The sequence below is a fragment of the Cyanistes caeruleus genome, chromosome 4 (genome assembly GCF_971803275.1).
Source record: "Cyanistes caeruleus chromosome 4, bCyaCae1.hap1.1, whole genome shotgun sequence".
NCBI classification, from domain to species: domain Eukaryota; kingdom Metazoa; phylum Chordata; class Aves; order Passeriformes; family Paridae; genus Cyanistes; species Cyanistes caeruleus.
The window spans coordinates 79,104,365-79,121,848 of NC_141704.1; the positions used below are offsets into that span (position 1 = coordinate 79,104,365).

A 17,484-nucleotide genomic window follows, 5' to 3' on the forward strand; every position below is an offset into this window, starting at 1 on the left:
GGAGCCGCTCCCTGGCAGCCAGGACATAAATCCTCCTGTCAGGGTGGGGGCAATTACGAGGCCGTAAAAGAGTCAGGAAGATGGATGTTTACGGTGATTATTTCTGCTTGTGTTTTTGTTTTAATAGGAAGCCCGAGCTGGAATCCCGAAGGCAGCGGGATCTTCCCAAGATTATGGATTTCTAGGCTGTAGCTCCATCCAAAAGCCCTTTCCTTCCTCAAAACCTACCTCACCTTCACGCCGGAGGGCTCCACAGCATGCTAGGGGCAGACTCTGGCCCTGCCCCTGGACTGCCCAAAATCGGTCTTCACACGAGTGTAATCAGGTGCAGGCTAAAAGTCTGCAAAACCCCGGGTGCCCCGAAGAGCATGGAGTAATGTATTTAGCACTTAATACAAACCACAGAAAAATACAATCACCAGCTGTGAAGTGACAGAGCATTAAGAGTCAGGAAACGAACAGATTAGAAAACAGAATTTCCCAGCCCTCTCCCCGCCTCGCACATCTACAAATCACTAATTTGAGACAGATTTACAGCCTTTACATATTTATTGGTGTATCTATCTGGATATCATGCTTATCATCCGGGATCTGAGTATCTGAAATGGTAGCATTAGTGAAGCATACTTGGGATTTTTATTAGAAATGGGTCATAAAAACTGAGCCTGTTTTAAAATAATAGTTTTCCAGCCTGACTATTATGGAATATGGATTTATTAGTCATTTTTATGTTTGAAGCTTGGTTTGAAAACAACCTAGATATTGTTAGCAAAGTTTGGCTCAGAGCAATGGAAAGCCTCTGGTTTTTTTTAAAGGTTAAGGGGCCAGATTAATAACAGCTGGAAAGGTTTAGAGTTTATTCTGGTGAAACAGCAATCAGCAGGTTGCCATACACACCTAGAAAAACATAGCTGGGTTCCATCTACCCTAAACATCAACCTCCCAGAGACAGAGCCAGTGCCCAGATAGTAATAATTACATGACTCTTTTTCAGGTTTTTTTTAATAAAAATATTTCAGGTGTTTCTAAGTCTAGATGCATCAAAACAGAATGCAAATAAATGGATATTGCAATACTGGATACCACACATGCAGGAGTTGCAAATCAGATAGATCAGAGCTTTGACCTAATATTCCCTTACTGACCAGCATTTGCTTACATCTTAATTTATCTCCACTTTGTTACTTTACACTTATGCTTCCTGATACCAGAAATACTGACACTTTAAATAAAATAATGAAAACAAAAATAGGAACTAAAGGAATAAACACTCCCTACCTTAATTCTTTTTGCTGCCACCCCCCTTTAGAATTATAATACATAGATCAAAGCAGATAATTGGATACTTAACTATATTCTTTTAATTCCTTAAGCTAAAACATTAATTATTCTGTTTAGATTAAAAGCAGTAGCTTTTTTTTTTTTTTTTTTTTTTTTTGGCTGGATGCATTTTAGGTTCTTTCCAGTCTCACATGAAACAGACCATACCTCCCCAAGGCATCTGCCACTTTCTGCTCTGAAGCTGACACAAGAAAGTCAAATTAAGAGCCTTTTTTTCTGGTATATCGATTCTCACATCATGCATTAAGTAACATGATGAAAGTCAAGGCTCGTAAAGTCACGGCACAAATTCTTATGTATTGATCATTACATGGGATGATGAACTTTGCTGTGCTCTCCACCACCTGGGATTTGATAAAAATAGTTCTGCACGTTTCTGAATGAAACAATGTAATTGTTTCTTATTCATCTACTATCTAAGGGTGTTTTAGGCACTTAAGTTGTGAAGATCTTTCACAGTAATTTAATTTTTGCATCTCCATCTAAATCAGTGCCAGGTGGGAAAACATGGTAGGTGATGAGCCAAACAGAACAGAAGATGAGAAATAATGACCATTTAGGAGATTACCTGTGCAGGGACACACAAAAGGAAGGGGAAAGGCAGGAGGGTATTTGTGTTACTTCATTCTTCAGGGTATGATTCCACTGGATTAGGCTGTCTGCAGCTGACAGGTACCTCTTAAACAGTATGTTGAGCATATAGTTATTGTCACCTAAAAAATTCTGTCTTCTCTAGAAAAGAGAAAATCTGGGCAGGCAGATCTCTACCTCTACAAATAGTGAACAGCTCAAGACTTCACAGAAGGTCTGGTGATGCATCTTTTTGGCCCTTGCAGGCTCAGCCTCCTTTTGATGAATAGGTGTCTACCACAACCCAAAGAAGATAGGAATCATTACATATTATGAGGTCGTTGTGTCATTCATTCACCAAAGAAACTGCAGCAGTTCACACTGCAGTGAAAACCAAAAATGGCCACTCTGTTTACATTTGGAGTGCCATTTCCATAGTGATGGTGGAGAGTTCTTAGAGACTTCAAAGGAGACAAACCCAGGAAATTTCATGGGTTACTGTCACAGAAAGTCCTGTAAGAAAATAAAGGTGAACTGGCTTTAACTGCAAAGAAAAAGTAGTTTGCTCTGGACAACAAAGAGCAGGAAATGGACAATGAAGAAAAGGAGATGTAAAGAATTTTTGGACAGCTGACTGTTCCCCAAGACATAATCATCAGTCTCAGAATCACTTCATTCTTAGCCATTGGTGAAGAAGATGAAGTGAATTTTACATGGCATAGGCAACAGTACTTTCACCTAGTCCTCTCAGGGGACTTGAGGCATCCACACAAAACATGATTCTCCATCTAAAGAGAGGAACAGTGCTTTCCCTGACCACTGAGGAGAGGGGTAGAGGTTTCACAATGGAACTGTTTAGCCCAGCTATCCAGATCAGACAAGCAGCATTTGTTTGGTTTGTCCACACTTCCCTGCAATCTTTTCTCAGGCTACTGCTGGTTTGTGGTCACAGGGACTGGGCCACAGCTGCTCTGGGGAACCACCAGAAACATGTACAGGGCCACTTCCCCTCACAGGTTACATGGTTTGTGCCCCCCAAAAATAGTGGTGCAACAAAACAGAAGTCACAAATCCTGCAGAAATGCTGAGACTGAGCTGAAGTGAGATGCTCTTCTAGGTGAAAAGAAGCAGTAGTGAAAATGAAGTAAGTTCTGCACCATGTCCTACTGAAGTGTGCCATGGGGGGAGGGTGGAAAGGAGAAACAGAGACAGTTTTGTTCATACATTTTCAACTTTACCACTCTTGGTCTATATTTACAGTAATTATTCTTACATTTTTTTGTTATTTTTTTTTTCTCTTATTCCTTGTCATTAAACTTTCCTCAACTTCTTATGGCTTTGCATGTGGATAATTCTATATAAATTTTTATAAAGCTACTGAATGTTAATTGACTGAGTAAAGTCAAATTTGCCTAATTTTTGAAATGTACTATGGTTAAAACATGGTAGTAATGTTCTGGACTTTTATGCTAGTTTTCTGTGTTAGGATCTCAAATTATTTTACAAACTCTCTAAGTCATTAAAATCCATTGGAGTTTAGGTGATGGCCAGTACGTTGCATGGAAGATTTATATCTCTGTTTACTGGAGCACTTAAAAATATGCTTACTTACAAATATGAGCATTTTTCTGACTTCAGTGGCATTTCACAGACCATCACATGAAATTCAATTGAAAGTTTTTAAAATTACGCTTTTTTCATGTAACTCATTAAGCATCCAGAGTAGTATGCAGTAAAAAAAAATTAATGTGTGAGTTATCTTGCTGATTCAGTGATTTTAATAGTGAATGTGGCATTGAAGCATATTTACCATGTGAATTGGATTATTTTTATACCATTTTCAGCAAAGAAGTAGTAAATAACGTTATTTTGGGGTTGAGTGCAGGCATGCTCACAACACCCACGCTGCATCTGTTTTATGTAATTCACAATTTCAAGGTTTATTTCATAAGGGGATGACTGAGGTATGTAATGAACAAAAATGAAGTCCTATATTGTGGAGAACATCCACTTGATGACAAATCAAATTTATTAATTTATGAAAATTTCCATTGCCTTCCATTGGGGTGTGCATAGGAAAAATCACAGTTACTGTATTAGGAAAACAATTAGAATCCTCGTGCACTGGAAAGAATAGGCTGATTCCGATTTTTTCCAAGCACAGAAGTGAGTTTTCAGTCTCTGTAAGTCTGTTAGACTTCCACTAGAGGCATTTAAGAAAGTACAAACTATACTTCAAAATAAGAATTATTCAGAACTGAATGGATCACTTTTAGCTTACATGAATGATCGTGCTATTATGGAAGAGTAAAATTCCAGTTCTGGAGAGGAGAGTGTGACTGGAGCCTTTTATAGGTTAACTTTTCTAAATTTCTTTTCGTTGCTGTTGATCTTTTGTTTTGTTTTGTTTTGTCTATGGACCTTTTGTCAGTAGGATCATGGAATCATGGAATGTTTTGGGTTGGAAAGGATCCTGAAGGGCATCCTGTTCCAACCCTCTGCCATAGGCAGGAACACCTTCTCCTAGACCTGGGATCTCCATTATCTTCCATTAGACCTCAGAGCCCCATCCAACCTGGCCTGGAGAATTTCCAGGGATAGAGAATCCACAGCTTCTCTGGGCAGCCTGTGCCAGGGCCTCACCACCCTCATAGCAAAGAATTTTTGCCTAGTATCCAATCTAATTTGAATTCAATTAGATTCAATCTAATTGAGTCCAATCCAGTTTGAAGCCATTCCTCATTGTTGTGTCACTCCAAGCTCTTGTAACAGACACGTGAATGGAAAAGTTTTTGATGGTGCCCATGGAGGGAATCTCGTTTTCAAAGGGTGATTCTGTTTTATCACAGCTGAGAGTTCCTGTGATCCAGAGGTTTTTATTGCAATAGTCAATGTGAGCCGGGTCTGTGGAAAACTGATCTCCTGTGTCTATAAACAGTACCTTAAACAATCTCCTGGAGCAAGGCAAGCTTACTTTTCATAGCCACAGGGCAAGCAGAGCTGTAAGAAAATGAGGTGTAATTATACCAAGGCAGGCAAAATTCCTTCAAAGATCTGATTTTCCTAGTGAGGGCTGCGTGGATCTGCAGAAAGCAATCCATTCCCACGGACACACGCTGAACCTCATCCACATGGGCTGGCTCTTCAAGCCACTTCTGAGACCACTGCCTGCTTTGGGCTCTAGAACACAAATACTTTTAGCAGTGACCTGTTATTTTTGAAAGAAATGTCCTATAGCAACGTGACTGCAAGCCCTCTGTTTCTGTGTTTTTTTGTTTCAAAGATGCCGACCAACCTTTGTAATACTTGAATGACTGTCCCAGAAATTTGGTTTGCTAGCTTTTGCTGACATTAGATATTTATGCCATAAATTTCTCTCTCTCATAAATTTAGGTTCAGGAAAAAAATAACTTTTAAAAATTCTGTATGTTATAATTTTGAAGCCACCTGAAGTACTGGTTTTGAAAGCAAATATTCAAATTCTTTTGAAAGTAATAATTACAAGTACACTGGCTGGTTCAAATCTGCATAGGACCCTGTGTTTATTTTGTGCTTCAAATGTTGTTTAGTTTTCTGATCACTGAGTTAACTCTTCCACTATTCCTATTTTTTTTTTAATAATATGTACTTAAAACACTGCTCACTCAACAAACTTGAGTGGATACATAAACACTTGTAGAATGGGGTTCTATTCCTCATAAATTTTCATCTGGCTGGACTATCCAGCTCCTTGGTCTCTAAACACCAAATATTCTCTCAGTCTCTTTTTGTTTGGTTTTGTTGTTGTTTTCTTTTCCTAATTCTTATAAATATTCTGTAGAAATACAATGAAGTCACTTGTTCCTCTAACAGGAAATTCAGTGCTCTTTTCTATAACTTGCTTTGTTACAGTTCTGGGTGACAAATCAAGATTTTTACTAACCTGAATACTATCTTTGGTGTCAGTTCCATTTTATCTTGTCTTCCAGAGACAAAAGTATCAAAAAATGTTAGCAAACAGCTCTTATTTTTATATAGTTCTGTAAGTACACTAAGTTTAATGCTTTCTGGTTTTGTGATTTATAAGTATGTATATAAGTGTACAACTTTTTTCCTAGGAAATGGGATGGATATTTTCAAAGCATCTTTTCCTAGTAAGACTGACAAAATGAGTCCTGCTTAAATAGCTGAGAAGCAGAAATGTAGGCTGAAAGTAAGTCTTAACTAATGTATTCCAAGGAAAATGACCAAATCTCTGAGAGCAAAGGGAAGCTAAGAATGATTAGCCAAAAAAATAATTAATTTCATTGAAACAATTCTCACTTGACATGTAATGCACACAATCAAAGGTACAGGCTCATTAATAACTTATTTATGACAGTCTCCCTCTGAGCCATGTCAAGAAGTTTATTTTAGAGTGAAAAAAATGTAATGCAAAGCCTTAATATTCAAGAAATGTAAGTTCTTAAATTGATTTGGAATCAAATTTTAGTTAGGTAAGTATCTAAAGATGCAAGTAGGTGTTTAGCAGGATTTTCAAAGATTCTTTACCTTAATGTGCCTGCATCCAAAAATTCCTCAGCTTCCTCTACAGTCCTCTGCTTCCAGTGTTAAACCAGGTGCTAAAGTTTCATTTCTGGGCTTGTCCAGGAGCCTTGCTGTGTCAGCAGAGCTGAATTCTCCATGTCTAATTCATGCCTGGAAGGATTCTCAAGCACAGTTCCTCCATCTGCATCGCCTGAGAAACTCTATCCCAGAGGCATGTGGTGAGCACATGGAGCAGCTCCCCAAAATCACCAGTCACAAAGTGTGGAGTGCTGGGTAGCAAATTCTTCTCATTCTTCAACTGTGCCTTGAATTCCTGTCCACGGAATATTTTGTTAATCTTGCAAGCCTTGATGGTGAATCTGTTTCATTTCGTACAAATAAATAAAAAATATCTGTGGTAAAAAGGGAGAAGTGGTGAGTTATGACACCACAGCCTTGTGGTAGGAACATTCACTGAGGGGCAGAGACACCTGGATCCCAGCCCCTGTCCCACAGGCTGGCTTATGTAAGATTTATAGTGTAAATAAGATATTAAAAAAAATATTTAAAATACATAAAGTAACCACTGGAGTAGGGACAGGTGTCTCCACCATGAATATCCCTTCTTTTCATGGTTGCCAGATTCCATACCTCTACGAGCTGTGCACCCAAACCTTCACATGGCTAGAAGCCACAATATACATTCTTGTCCCATGTGCTGGGAAGCAGGAGCTCTCAGCAGGAACTGGTTGTGGCCATTCAGGAATTGCACCAGCCCATTTCCATACTGGACTGCATTAGCCGTGCAGTTGAGTCCTAAATCAGTGTTATATTGCCTTCAACAGCCTGGACCACTGTGCTCCACCCCACAACACAGAAATTCCCTCATGTTGTAGCTCTCTCTTGGGGATTTGGTCCCAAGTGACTAACTGAGAAACAAGTATATCAAAAACATCTGTGGAATAATTCTGGCCTTTGACACTGAGTCTCTTACAATGCTAGTTAGACTCATGAACCTTTACAGGCTCCCTTTGAGATGTTATCCTAGATCCTGAAATCTTGACATTTTTAATCAGTTCCTTTTAAGCACAAAGAGGATATAACTAAATCTATCATCTAAAACCATCCATTTTAATGTCAGGTTGCTTTAATACTATCTCCCCTCCCACCACCAAAAGGAGCAAGTGACATTATCCACTTCCTAGACAGTGTAATCCTGTGCAGTATCAGAACATTTACAGATATTATGCAGTGTACATGTGCAGATATTAATGCTGCACCATCTCACGCCTGCCATGAGATGATTTTCTTGGGGGAAATGAGGAACTCACTCGTATGCTGAAGTGGCTTACAGACACACCACAGAGTAAGCTTTAGGCACGGTACAGGTGGGTTTGAGCCCAATAAAATCAAGGGAACTGCATATTCCCATCTCAGTCTGACCTGACTCACACAGCCATTTACACCAGTACAAGAACACGAGAAAATTTAACAGCAACTTTGTTGAGCTTAATGAATTTAATTTCCTAGTCACAGCAACTGTTCCAGTTTGTTTCCAGGTCTAATACGAGAACCATATGGAGAAAGGCACAGAAAGACAAGTAGGCGGTGCGTGCCATTACTCACCATCTGTCCAGGCAAGCCGTGCTGAGCCAAACGAGGAACAGGTCATGGCTCACACAACATTCACAGGTCAGAGCCTGTCTGAGAGCCAGTGAGCACTGCCACACATGGGAAGGTTTTCCTGGAGCTGCCGTGCGAGATGAGGACAGCAAGGGGTCGGCTGGTGAGAGAGGAGTTGCAGGTGAAGACAAATGCCTGAGAAGTGAAAGCCTGTGTTGAGAGAAGAGGTAAAAATTGACTGAGTGTAAAGGCATAAGTGATACAGCAGCTTAAGATGCTGACATGAAGGTTTTTATTGCAATAGAAAGCCCTACATTTACTGAGAGCTGGAGATTTTGCCCAAGGCTTCATAACCTTATAATGTAACATTATTCCAACTGCTATTGCTTTCTCAGCAAAAATTATAAAAACACAAATGCACGTTAAATCCTATGGCATGTGTTTGGCTAAGATTTATAGATGGACTGTAGAGCTGTATTCTCAGAGAACCTGCCCTGCACTTCCCTGCACCTGCAGAGGGCTGGGACTGGGAGGAGAATTACGAGCATTGAGAGCCTACACCAGATGTTCCAGGAATGGAGAAATTCCATCTTTGGCTGGCTGGCCTCAAGAGGCAGGAGAGCAGCAAGGGGAAGCGCTCGTGTTTGAGCTGGCATGTGCCATGCCAGCCCTTGGCTGCTCAGTGCCAGCCCTCTGCTGCTGGCAGCCTCCTTGCCCTGCTCCTTGCCTGGGGTTATTGCCACAGGCAGAGCCCAGCACAAACACAGGATGTTCAGGGAAGGCTGAGGTGTTAAAGGAAATAGGGTTGTGAAACAGGAGTGCATGCAAATGACAGGAGCACAAGACTCACAGGACTCGTATTTCCAACTCAACACATTCCAGAGTGCAGGGCATTGCTTCAGAAAGATTAGGTGTCACTTCTGTGCTTGGATCAGGAAGATTTTACATTTTAGATTTTTATCAGAAAGTATATAATAAAATATTCAGCAGGAATGTTAATGTTTTGTGTCTTTGTGTTTTGTTGCCAAGATGATAATTTTTTTTTCTTTTTAAATGAAAGGGACTAAATAATAGTTAGCCCTTATCTATTAAGTGACCAACTTTGAACTTAGGTTTTTCCCAGTATTGGAAACATCCATTTTAACATCTTCTCAGCATGTTAAGCAATACCAGGAAAGAAATCTTGCTTACAATTGAGAGCAAGAATTTTCACCTCAAACCAGAAACCTTGATTCTTACAATTGTGTACTGTAGATTGAGGTACAGAAAAAATTCGGAATCATTCATTTAATGAGCTTTTTTTCCCAGTTCTTCTCTTAATTTTCTTTTCAGAAGAGCAACATGGATACATGGTCAGTTTAATAATAATAAATAGATCTTGGTCATCCACTTCCAACTTCTTTTTCATTAATTTATACAAAACTGTCAACATGTCATTGGCTGCAGTGCTTGATTTCAAAGAAGTCTGAAGAAGGGAGGAAAGCATTATTGTAAATGTATTATTGAAAGCAGGAATATCTCTGCTGAATTTCAGAGAGGCATTTTAAGATTTAAATAATGGATCCTCAGAATGAAAGTGCCTAGGTGACGCCAGCAGGGACTGTTCATGTCTGGCTGGTTTGTGTTCTGTCAGAGCTCACTCCTTTTCACTCTAATGTAGAAAATGAGGGCTTCTTTATTTTCTGTTCTCCTCTGATCACCCAGCAATCCCAGTGGGAGTCCTGTGACATGGGAACATCCAGCCTCTGGGTGGAGAGAAGCCCTTCTTTCTCACTGGGGCAACTTCTTCAGTTTGGATGCTGAGACTGTGTCTGGGCTCTCGACAGCACCACATCCCTCTCCATTTATCCCAGCACTTCTCAGACATTTGCCCCACTCTGACATCTGAAGGAAGGTTTTGTGGATGGCCTTACAAGCTGATGTCTCTTGTGCCTTTACCCAGATCCTTTCACTCCTCGAGGAAGAAGCCTATAGCCACTTGGAGCATTTGAACCATTTCCTGAGGGCAGCTGCTCTCATCAACAGTGAATTGCAGATCCTTCAGCAAGGCTGCAATGCACAGAAGGGCAGATGAAAGCTCAGAAAGACAGACAATCCCCTAAAGACCTCATTTCCATTGTGTATAGGCTTATTTCAGCCAAATTAATAATGGAGTATACCACTGTATTAGTAACTACAGTGGGCCAAGGTGGTTTTGAGATCTTTGCTGTTTTCTTCAATTTCAGAAATTGGCAAAAACTAATGAAGACCATTTCATTAAGGACCATTAAGGATTAAGGACCAAAAAAACCTGAAGGATTGATTAAGAGAAAGTTTGTGTGAGGTGAACAACAAATAACCACCATGGATTGAAGTCCTTTCCCTGAGGATCAGGCTTCATTAACTGGTATTACTTGAACAATCATTTTTGAAATAAATTTACAGGATAGTCTAGCCTTATTTAAAAATCTGAAAATTACTCAGGTATCATTCCTTATTTTAAGTTCAGCACCTCTATGGAAATTCTTGATAAGACCTAGGTAAGTGACAGTCCTTTGTTTTACCCTTTTTTAATGTTTCACACACCACAGCCTTGCAGGCACCAATTTTACCTCACTGCTAGCTGGTTCTTGAGAGCTCAGGATTTGGGTGATTCTCCATTTCTGAACAAACACGTGAGTAATTAATTAGAAGATGAGTTTTATCTCCTCCTGGGTGTCTCTGTGCAGCAGATTAGTTGTTCTCATGTGGTGACTGACTGTGGGATGTACCTGTGACTCCTGTGGCTCTGCAGCATCCCAGGGGGTTGGAAGTGACACCCAATCTTTCTGGAGGGGCAGAAGTGACAGCCACAGGAGGGAGGCAGGCAGGCAGCAGCCATCCCATATTTATCCAATGCTCACCCATCTCTCCAGCAAGCAGAGATGCCTACACCCAGGGCACTGCATGATCTTCTTTTGCAGCCTACAGATTTCATTGTGTAACTGAAAGAAATGTGAAATGACAGGCCCCAATTTAGGATTTAGTCTGTTGCATTATTTAAAAATCCCCATTAAATTTGGAAGCTCCTAAATGTACTCAGTGTTGTGTGAAAAGAACCCAGAATCAAGAGGATGTGAGCTAGACTTGCCAAGTTTCAAAAAATGTTTGACTTCCTTTGACTCTTCCACAATATTTTTTCAAATTTATTTGCACCTCCTCTGTTTAGCAATATCTCATCCTAAGAGAGTAATGTTTGTGGGTTGTTTTTTTTTCCTCTTAATAATTATTTTCAAATTCTGTCTCATCTTTTCTAGGTTTTAGAACCAGGGGCTTCAGCCACATGTCTGTCCATTGCTGGCTACGTGAGCATTCATGCTCAAATAAGATTTTGAGTCAAACCATCCCCAGAACTTCAGGAACAACCTGCTCATCTAGCTAATGTAGAAGGGAGGAACTTGAATGGTTTTTGGAGTACTGAATGTGCAGAGGTGAAGCAGAGAAGGAAGAAATCCATCATCACGTTGGGCATTTCTAATTGCAGAGACAAAAAGTGCAGAATGAGTGGTTTCCTCAGAGGGAAAGTGCACTAACAGGGTACTGAGACAGGAGAACTGGAGCTTAAAGTGAAGAACAATTCCTGATTCCTAAATAGAGCACAAAATAGAATAGATAATTAAGACATTGGTATGTACACCAATGTTTCATGGCCTTCATGTGGGTGGAGCATGGTTTATTTCCTCTTAAGTATTCCAGTGATCCCAGTAATTTCTGGTTTTATTAAATAATATTTATATTCTCATGTTACTAGTGGAGAATAGGTGGGTGTTCCTTTGTCATGTTAGATATTCTTTTGGTAGGAAAGCACTTTTCTGATAAAGCTATAAGCAATGTCCAACCATTTTCTGGTTTTAAAAACTCTTGCAAGGCAGTTAAATTCAGAATAAAGAATAACTGCATGGTACTGTGATTTTTGTAGCTTATGTTTTCATTTATATTTTCTGCCTTTAGAGCTGGGGTTTGTAAAGTGTGTAGAGAACCTAATGGGGACTGTAAGTTTATCACTGCTGTATAAATCTCATTCACAGCAGCATTTAATGATTATTTAATGATAATAACTTTATGTTAAATCTGGATGAAATGCAGTCTACTCAACCACTTGAGCATTTTGTATGTACAACAGAAAATAAATCTAGGGTTTTATTTTGCAGGCAGTCAGATTTAATACTGGGCTAAGATACATAAGATCAGCACAAGGAGAATGCAGCAAATGTCAGAAGGCTGGGAATCCACTACTGCCATAATTTCCATGCTTTCCATGACCATAGTGCAGGTACATGGAGACATTTCAGGCACTTTCTTATCTCTGTAGCTTCAGCTTCACCATCCAAGCTGAACTCTGGCCACAGATTTATTCCAGGGTCTGAAATAAAAATAAGACAAAAAAATTTTTTTAAATTGTCAAGGATTCACTCATAATGTGTTTATTAATATAATAAGAGCATAAGCATTCCATTTTGCTTATTTCCTCTAGCTATTCATGATTGTTTGTATTAACTAAAATAAAGCAATGGCATTTCCCAAGAACCTATACTTCAAAAATTTAAAAGAGACAGCTTGGTTTTGCCTCTCAGATTTAACAAAAAAAAGAAAATTCTTCTAAGATTTTAAAAAGAAAACAAAGCACATCTTAAACTTTCATACTTTTTGGACATGACTGTGCTAGTGCAAGACACAAGAACATAAGTGCTACTACAGCTTGTGAAATTTTTCATGCAGTGTATCTTTTTAGAAACTGAAAATTATATACATCAAAGAAAAATAATGGTTCATCTCTTAATTAATAAGAAAAAAAAATCCCAAAACAACAACCAAGGCTGCATTTTCTTTGAGTAAAAGAATAGATTAGATGCATTCTTTTGAAATTAAATTTGCTTTACACAGGTGTACATTGAATCAAATGTAGGTTGCTCTTTGGGAATGTGAAAAAACTGTGAAGTGGCTCCACAAAGACTGATGCCATAAAGAGTATCTGGGCAGACACTGGAACAAATCCCAGGCATTTTAATTCCCCTTTTTTCATGTATAATCTGAATTTAGTTGCTTTAAATTGCTATCTCTTTATGATTGCGGCATTATTCCTTATTCCTCACAGAGAACTCCTCATAATGTCACTCATATTTGAATATTTTAGCAATACAGCACCACCACAATAATTACAGAAGGACTTATTAGTTAAAACAGGGCCCTGTATAGGAGAAAAACAACATTTTCAGTTGGATTTCTAATAATAATTGCTCTCCAGTATTCTGCAGCTGCAAAAGGGATGAGCAAATCTTGGGGTGGAGAGTTCATCCCTTCTTTTCTGTGAACTGCATCTAAACTTTAAGCCAAACAAAACTGTGAATTGTGAGGTGGTTTTGATTTCACTCTGTAGTCAGCAGCTGGCTCTGAAATATAATCATAAATTGCCCAACTCTATCAGAGAGATTTTAAGACAACCTCTTAAATGAATCTGGGCCATTCATAATGAAATCTTAATCCAAACAAGTTTCATAGGCAGCAGATACTGATCTAAACACAATTGATTAAAAAAAATAAATTGGTATTTCAGTCTCAAAAACGAAGTCACCTGCAAAGCTTGAAACATGCAGCAGTGATGAATCAGGAGGTTATTAGCTATTCACTCTAGGTATGGTTTAAAAAGCTGAATTTGGCATCTGCTATCACATATCTTTTCAATGTACAAAGGAGAACTTTTAAGAGATAACTGTGGATTGAGGGCCAGCCTAAGTGCAGTTTGTTCTTTGAACAAACAGAATGTAAGTTTACACCCACACTCTAGATACCCTTGTTACATTATCTTACAGAAAAACTGATGGGACTTTTGCTAGAGCAAAAGAGAAATCTGAGAAATCAGACACTGCTTCCCAATTGTGAATATGTTTTCCTGACTGACACTAAAGTATCCCTCCAGTAGCAGCAATTTAATTACATTCTTAAGCAGGCTTGCAGGTATGTTTAATGGGACACAAACTGTGAGAGATACTGCAGAGGGTGGCAATTCAAAGTTTAAATCACAGAAATCTATATTACAAAGATCTTTTGAAGAACCACATCTGTAAAGCGAGTGAATTAACGTGCTGACTGGGATGTGCCTCTGACAGGTCAGCTTCATTACATTCAGATACCACTGGCACAACTGAGTCTTCTGGGAGCCTACAAGTCTCTGAGAACATTCAGAGTGACATTTGGGATAACAGGGGTGAATTTCAGCCAGGTCTTTCCTATGCCCATTTGCTGTGCTATATTTTTGGCTCCAGGCGCATGCCAAGATCAAATTCCCAGACTTTCTCCGTGCCCAAGCAAATATTGTTTGACCCAGATTTGGAACATTCATCAAACACACACACAGCATGTTTCTGTGCATGGCTGCTGTCACACAAACACAGTCCCACACTGGGTTGGGGACCAAAGGGGTGCCCAGAGCCTCCTGAGGTTTGGGAGCATCCCATGGCATGGAAGGACAGGGTGCCTGTCACTGGTGACATGTCAAGAATAGTCTCCAAGGATACCTTTATCCTGGGGGATTGATCACCCCTCAATCCTCCAGCCAGCTGAGGGGAGAGGAGACAGTGTTCCTCTAGGCAGCAATTTAGTGACCAGCTCAGCCCAGGCTCTGAATGGCCTTTAAAAGCCTGCAGTGTTGAGTTTGGTTAATAAAAGCCAGGCATGCCAAATCACTGTTCCCTCTCCCTTCCCACCTGAAGCTGGTGTGGCCCAGGTTATTTCAGCTGGCAGAGGGCATCAGGCACAGAGCAGAGCACACAGGAGTTATGGCAGGCTGTTCTTGCACTGCAATTTCTGAAATCAAGGCCAAAAGTTATGCTGGCCACAGGAGGGGCTCTGAGGGCAGGAACAACCCCCTTGCTATTCACTTTTTAGAAGGATATTCATCCAAGGAGATGTACAAACCTTCAGGATGCCTTCCAAACCTCATTACCCTTCATGAGTCAGATCCTGCTGCCTTCCTTTATGAAGAGCACTTGTTTGTCATCTTAAACATCAAAAAACACTCATTTCTTTCAAAGATGGCTTTTTGGTCAGGCTTTCTTTGTTTGCACACAATTTATGCTTCACTCTGTTTTTCAGAACACAAGCTTTGAAAATATAAAGGTAATAGAACAGAAGCTTATTGTAGGAAAAATATGGGGTCAAAGATTTTTAATTAAAAAAGAGAATGACTTCTAGTTTAGAGAATACTTTATGGTGCTCTAAGAGGACCTCTCTTGCTGATGTCAAAGTCAGGAAAAAAAAGTGCAAAACTTCTCAAATGTTTTTTTTATTATTATTATTTTCTGGCTTAGGGCTTTAAAACACAAATTGGGACTTAGAGTGCTTCATCAACTTTAGTTGAAGACCTGGGAAGTGAAAAAAGGAGGAAAAATAAACAAACAGATTTTCCCCCAAAATAAAAAACAATATTCACCTGGTGGTATGTACTGATGAGAAGAGTGGTTCCCAGCCAGTGCTTAGATGTCATCACATCTGAGACTGAAATAGAGATATTCCTGGAGACCTGTAACAGCTTTGATGGTGTCTGGGATCTTTATTTTCTTAAAAATGCAAAAGAAATTAGGAAGCTCCGTGAAAATAAAAATCACCAGATAGAGATCCAGGCTACAAAGCAGCATTACTTTCAGAAAATATGGAAAATACAAATATCATTACCAAAGAAAAAGAAAAAAAACAACAAAGGCCGAACAACCAAACCCCCTTCCCCCAAAAAAACAACAAAAAAACCCCAATAAACACAAACCAAACCAACCAAAACAACAACAAAACCACTAACCAAACTTTAAAAAAACCCCAACAAACTCTGTCTTAAATGGTGGAAGAACTCACCCTCATTAAATTCAATTCACCAGAATGAAATTTACTGTCAGAGTGAAACTTGCCTTTCAAGATTAAAAAACTCCAAAAAACAGAACCCCAAAACAAAAACAAAATAATAAAAAATCCCATGAAGGACCCAACTACGAATTCAATGCCAACATCACCAAAGTCATGTTCAGGCCACTTTAAAACAAGAAAAGCTATCTAAAAAAGTTTAGAGAGCAGGTTTTCTTTTAAGTTAAAATACTGAATAGGATGGAGAGAGATGGTAAAATAGTTCTGTGTAGCCTCTTTTTCTTTTTTTTTTTGAGTTGTCAGTAGCACATAGCACATCCTCATTAAATATTCAGAAGGATTCCTATCTCAGTGTGGTAACATTCAGAATTTTTGTGTACACAGGATGAAAAGAAGGAGCACTTTTCTTCCAAAGCCATTAAAATCCATTCAGGATATAAAAATAGTTCTTACATCTCAGTGCATATCATGAAATATTTCTGAGTTTCCTTATTATGCCAGACTGCAGTGGCACAAAGGGAGAAGGAAATTTTGCTGCATCCTACATTTGTGGCCACAGGTACAGCTCCTGCTTGAATACACATTTCTGCTCCTGGACTGTGACTGCAGAGGAATATTCTAAGTTAAATCATCTGAAGATATAAAGCCAAATCCTCTCTTTCTGACAAACCTTTAGATAATTGTAGCTGGTCAAATGCACCTGTTTGTCCTTCACTTTTTACAAAGATTTCTAAGCACAGTATTTGGAGCATACATGTCTAACAGATTTTTTTTTAATCAGACTGCTTATTGATCTTAATTTATTAATAAAAGTGAAGGAAATTTTTATCCAGGGTCTAATTTTTTTCCCTCAAATTAAGATAAGAATTATGATTCTGAAAATGTTTGATGCAGAAGCAAATCATATGTGAACTATTTACTTATAGTATCAGCTGTTATCATTCACTGATCATGAACAATTGAAATATATTCTTACTTAAGTAGAATATCATAACATTAATTTTTTTTTCACCTTTGATAAATGACAAAAATATACACATACATATTCATGTTAATAATAAAAATGATCTTGCACACAACAGTCCTATAAAAATATCTTAACTGTACAACACTTTGACACTACCTATTAGTTTGGGAATGAAAGTGGGGGAAAAAGATATTGATCCAGGGTACTTGAAATAAAACAAGCTGTTTCAGTCACATGGCCTCTGTTGCCCTTCTGCCTCTTAATATTTTATACAAAACAGATATTTTTTCACATCCAGTCTAGCATAAAACAAAACTTACATAGACCATTCAATTTTGAACATGTTCTCTCAATATTTAGTCCCTTGTCTTGCAAATAAGCACTTCAGTGCATGGGCTGGCTGACAGAACTGCATGCTTGAGTGATTAAAATAAAAATATTTACATACCTGCAGATGGAGAGATAGATATATGTATAAACACACACATAGAGAAATGTGTGTATAGAAATATATACCTATACAATATGTGCTAAAATATATTTATATTGAGAGATTATGGATGGAAACTCATTCCAGATACAATTTCAGTAAGAGTAAACCATTTCCC

The 17,484-nt window shown here is 38.8% G+C and overlaps 1 long non-coding RNA gene across 1 annotated transcript; it reads right to left on the bottom strand.

The window, feature by feature from the left end:
• Positions 1 to 12,196: 12,196 nt before the first annotated feature.
• Positions 12,197 to 15,613, bottom strand: LOC111923404 (uncharacterized). Its single transcript, XR_002861062.2, has 2 exons — positions 15,488 to 15,613; positions 12,197 to 12,421 (listed from the first exon to the last, which is right to left on the bottom strand). It is a non-coding gene; the product is annotated as an uncharacterized LOC111923404 (long non-coding RNA).
• Positions 15,614 to 17,484: the final 1,871 nt, after the last annotated feature.